Source organism: Trachymyrmex septentrionalis, unplaced genomic scaffold (genome assembly GCF_001594115.1).
Source record: "Trachymyrmex septentrionalis isolate Tsep2-gDNA-1 unplaced genomic scaffold, Tsep1.0 scaffold128, whole genome shotgun sequence".
Classification (NCBI taxonomy): Eukaryota; Metazoa; Arthropoda; class Insecta; order Hymenoptera; family Formicidae; genus Trachymyrmex; species Trachymyrmex septentrionalis.
The window spans coordinates 745293-750704 of NW_017304417.1; the positions used below are offsets into that span (position 1 = coordinate 745293).

The 5412-nt window shown below is 32.8% G+C and overlaps 1 protein-coding gene across 1 annotated transcript in view; it reads left to right on the forward strand.

The window, feature by feature from the left end:
- The window catches only part of LOC108756549 (glutamate dehydrogenase, mitochondrial), a 125906-nt gene that overhangs the window by 34905 nt on the left and 85589 nt on the right, over positions 1 to 5412 (forward strand). The gene's annotated exons all lie outside the window — the stretch shown is intronic.

A 5412-nucleotide genomic window follows, 5' to 3' on the forward strand; every position in this document is an offset into this window, starting at 1 on the left:
TATAATAATTTTTTTCTTTTTTCTGTAACTTTTTTTTGGTATTATCACAAATCATACTTTTACTTAAAATCCCGAGAAACATTGCACTAATAAAATATAAAATATAAAACTTTATACATAAAAGCAAAGCTAATATTATTCAAAAACGGAGATTAAAAAATTTATTTTTTATACTTAGATAATATATGTACTATATAGGTAATGTATATAATGTTATAATGTATTATAGTATAAATATTATAGTACATTATAGTATACAATGTTATGGTATATGATGTTGCAATACATTATACATAGTATATAATATAGCAATACAATGTAATGTAGTAATGTTATGCAATGTGGAAAGTAATGCCATGTAGATAGTAATGTTATACTAATAAAAATTATGTTATGCAAATAAAATGTTTTTTACATAATGTTATGCATTATTTTTATTAAATATATTTCAAGAATTATATTTACATTTATTATATTAATGAGATTGCAAATACTAAATAAAATTATATAATAAAAATATTATTTTATGCATAATATTTATTACAATATAATGTTTTAATTACTTACAATCCTTTGAATATAATAAACTTAAATATTTTTGAGAAATAATTTAAGTTTATTCCAATATATAAGTGTTTTGTAGTCTGTAAATAGATTACAAGACTCTTAATAAATTTATTTAAATACTTCAAGTTGAGAGGGTTACGGTTAGTAATATTTCGAAAAATTTGTGAACTATTTCCGTAACTTTTTGGTTATATTTCAAGAAGATTGCAGATTCTTTTTGTAATATTTTAGCAACCTTTCAACAAAATTTTATGTGCAAGAATCGCGGACATTTTGCTATTCCAGAGCTGTCTCAGAAATATTGCAGATATTTCGCAACTTTTATGAAATATTTCACTTTTCAGTTGAAATATTTTTGAAATACTTCTGAATTTTTTTTTATTATTTTACGAATTCTGAAAACTTTCGATGCTGTATAGGACGTACATGAATCTATGTTATCTATTATAATATTGACATCCAAAAGAGCGGAACTTTTGAAAATTCCGTATAGTCATATACGCGAGATTCGATTCTCGGAATAGGCGCGTTGAAAATGATACGTCTGATCGGAAGTCTTATATATATTCCGATAGAGCGGTATAAACTTTTGGAAGGACTATCCCAGCAAATGAGAATAGATTAAAATAGATTAAAATTTTTTTAATGCGTACTTTAAATCCATGAAAATGGATTGAAATAGATTGAATTCGAGCTGACACTAGTTTAATAAAAAAAAAAGGTAAAAAATTCATATTTAATGGTTACAAATTTTATTCCTAAGACACTTATAATAATTACCAGGTGTACAAGTATGAAATGCGGATTTTTTTCAAAAAAATACGTTAAATTCGGAAGAATGATAAAAAGAGCTTTATTCAAAGTATGCTCCATTGCTAGTTACACATTTTTCCCATCTTTCGGGCAATTTGTGGATACCATGCCAGTAAAAATCTTCCCCCTTTGCCGCGAACCATTCATCGAGATATTTTTTCACATCTTCGTACGAACCAAAGCGCTGCTCAGCAAGTGCGTGACCCATCGAAGCAAACAAGTGGTAATCGGAAGGAGCCAAGTCTGGTGAGTAAGCCGCATGGGGTAGAACTTCCCAGCTGAGTGCTTCCAACGTGTCGCAAACCGGTTTTGCTGTATGTGATGAAGCATTGTCATGAAGAAAAATGACTTTGTGTTGTCTCTTTTGGTATTCTGGTCTTTTTTCAAGCAGCGAACGGTTCAAATCGATCAATTGTTGTTGGTAGCGTCCAGCATTAACTGTTTCACCAGGTTTTAACAGCTCATAATAGACCACACCCTTCTGGTCCCACCAAACACAGAGCATCGTCTTTCTGCCAAGCGATTCGGTCTTGCGGTCGATGTGGATGGTGCGCCTGGGTTTACCCATGATTTTTTGCGCTTGGGATTCTCAAAATAAGTCCACTTTTCATCCCCACGATACGATGCAAAAACGACTTCCTTTTGTACCGTGCAAGCAAAATTTCACATGTGTTTTTGCGCCTCTTCATCTGCCTGCCGTCCAACTCATGCGGTACCCATCTTCCGATCTTCTGAATCTTTCCCATCTCTCGTAGGCGATTGGAAACAGCTTGTTGACTAACGCTCAATTGCTCTGCGAGTTGTTTTTGTGTTTGTGAATCATCTTCGTCCAACAATGCTTGCAATTCCACATCTTCGTACCTTTTTGGCGGTTTTCCGTGTTCCTTGTCTGCAACATCGAAGTCACCACTTTTAAAACGCCGAAACCATCGTTCACACGTATCTTGCGATGGAGCATGTTCACCATAAGCTTCTCGAAGTAATCGGTATGATTCAGCAGCAGTTTTCTTCAAAAAAAAAGAAAAAATTAATGCTGTCCGCGAATGCTCTTTGTTTGGTATAAATTTCGATATATCGAACACAGCAACACAACACTATGCAAACACTTTTTCAATTTATCACTCGTGCGCGTTGATTTCTGATAGGTTGAAATTCTTATTCTCTGTTCTCTGTTCCCTGTTCCCTTTGTTTCTTTGATTGTGCGGAGCCCCTGTAATATTGTTGCGCCCGCGCGATCGTTTCGCGAAATTCGCTCGCGTCGCGAACACGCACTCCCAAACTGCCGAAATAAGCAACACGAAACTAGAAGACAACAAGATATTTATTAGACACAAGCAAAACGGAACCGAACAAATTGTAAAATACGGCCGAGAAAGAAACACGTCTAAACGCCGTGACATTGCTGAGCGACGCAATCCACATCACACCATGGGTGTCGACGAAGCTCGGGCATAACATGTACTATACATGTAGTATACGTCCAAGTTTGCTTCGATTATATTTATTCTAGGCACAAAGTCGAGTTTGGACAAATTGCTGTAAATGCGGTCTGTTATGCTTGGGACAGCAAACTCGAATATATATTATAGGATTCTGTACAGGATACCATATACGAGGTCTGTTCAAAAAGTACCGCGAATTTTGTGTTTTTTCAAAAAGTATTTATTTATTCATGAATATCTATTTTGTCCCCTTCAAAGTAATCCCCATCAGATATTATACAATTGTGCCAACGTTTTTTCCAATCCTCGAAGCACTTCAAAAAATTATTTATTGTGATCTTGTTCAGCTCCTCCTTCGATGCCGTCTTTATCTCCTCAATCGTAGCGTAGCGTCGTCCTTTCATGGGCCTCTTCAGTTTCGGGAACAAGAAAAAGTCACAGGGGGCCAGATCTGGGGAATACGGTGGCTGCGGCATCATTAGTGTGTTGTTTTTGGTCAAAAATTCGCGCACAAGCAACGATGTGTGAGCAGGGGCGTTATCATGGTGCAAAAGCCAATTTTTGTTCTTCCACAAATCCGGGCGTTTCTGGCGGATTGCTTCGCGCAAATTGCGCATAACTTGCAGGTAATATTCCTTATTGACCGTTCCGATTGGCCAATACTATTTTCTTCACTTCATCAATGTTATCGTCTGTTGTTGACGTGCTCGGGCGTCCGGCACGCTCTTCGTCGTTCACATCTTCTCGGCCCTCTGAGAACATTTTGTACCACCGATAAACGTTGCTTCGGTCCAAGGTAGCTTCACCATATGCCACAGTCAACATTCGGAATGCGTCCGAGCACTTAATTTTGTTTTTCACACAAAATTTGATACAGATTCTTTGATCCATTTTTTGGAATAGGCAAAAATCGAAGACGAGCCAAAACACGTGCAAGCAAAGCAGCTGTCAAAAATTAACTGAACATTCAAAATGGCCGAACTTGTCGGCATAAGTGAGAGACATGAGTACCAACATAACGCCACAAAAAATCGAAAATCGAATATACGTAACCCGCGGACATTCAAAATTCGCGATACTTTTTGAACAGACCTCGTATATCATTCTTGAATCCTGAAACAATCCGAACAAATATATGGCAGGTTTATAATAGTAAACATAATATTATATAATAATAAAATATATAATGTATTTTATATATTTTACAATATAACATTTACTTTTTATATTAATATAAATGCTGCAGTGAAATAATGACTAAAAATAATAAATCTATAATTAATATTGCACATGTAACATTATTACATAAAAATTGAAATAAAATTATTTTAAAAACTTAAAGTAAGTCATAATATATGCACAATATCAGCTTGTAATTATTTCGAATTAATACTTTAAATTTTAAATTATCTTATAAATCTGTAAATCTTATCAAAATTATGCTGTTTGTCTTTATCTTTGTTGTCTTTTATTATTATGGAGTTTGATACAGACTTGTTGTTTTTTACTCTGAAACAAGAAATTAAGAAAATTGTATTATACCTTCGAAAAATACAGGGTTGACAAAGTTATTGTATAAAAGTAACCCTTTACTGTTATTTATCTAGTGCTTCGAATTTCCGAATATCTGCACTAAGATGCAATAAATTATGTACATTGTGGATACAAATTCCTTTTCGTATATAACTTTAAAAGAGTTTATAAAGTGAATTAATAGTTTTTCAGCATATGAAATATTATTTTCGTTTTTAATCAATTTTGGACTAATAAGAATTGATGCAGCTACATGTAAAGTTACAAAATTGAGATAGATGTCTTACCGTATAATTCCGTGTAGCACTATAGGCTCTGTATACAAAAATTGGCGTAATTCTACAGCTTTCCAGTACATAATATCGTTAAGATTTCTTGATTTTCTCACAAACTCTTTAGGAGTTTGTTCTTTCATTTTTATTAATAATTCTAAAATTTGTTGAATCTTAATAGAAAGTAAACGTACCGATAAGGGCCCTTTTATCCATAAAAGCAATAATTTCTTAATTTTCAAGCAAATGAGGTGCATATAATCTAACGGTACATTTTTCACTAAATCTAAATTATTAATCATTATTAATATTGTTACCTCCTTATGATAATCTGGATCTGTTTGATTTATAAAATCAGCATTAGTTTGAAGATGACTTGGAACATGTTCAGTAAAAGAAACTTTATTATTTTTATAGATGCCATAAATGCAACATTTGAACAACTGCCGTATTCGGCATGACTTTTAATAGACAATATAAAAGATTTTGCTGGAGTATCACAAATAATTGCATAAAGTGAAACTTGTACAGGCAATTTATGATTTATATTAATTAATTTTAATAAACAAACTCTTAAGAAATCATTAGTACTGTTCGGTTTGTCATTTCCATAGTAGCAATCTATAAACATCCATATAAACATTCTTTAAATGTACCTTCGACACTAAAATAGGTCAAAACGAAGCTTTAGAAGACCTGACTAAAGATAAATCATCTACGTTCAAGATTAAATTTATTATATATATTATTATTTTTATTATATTATTATATATTATTATTTTTTT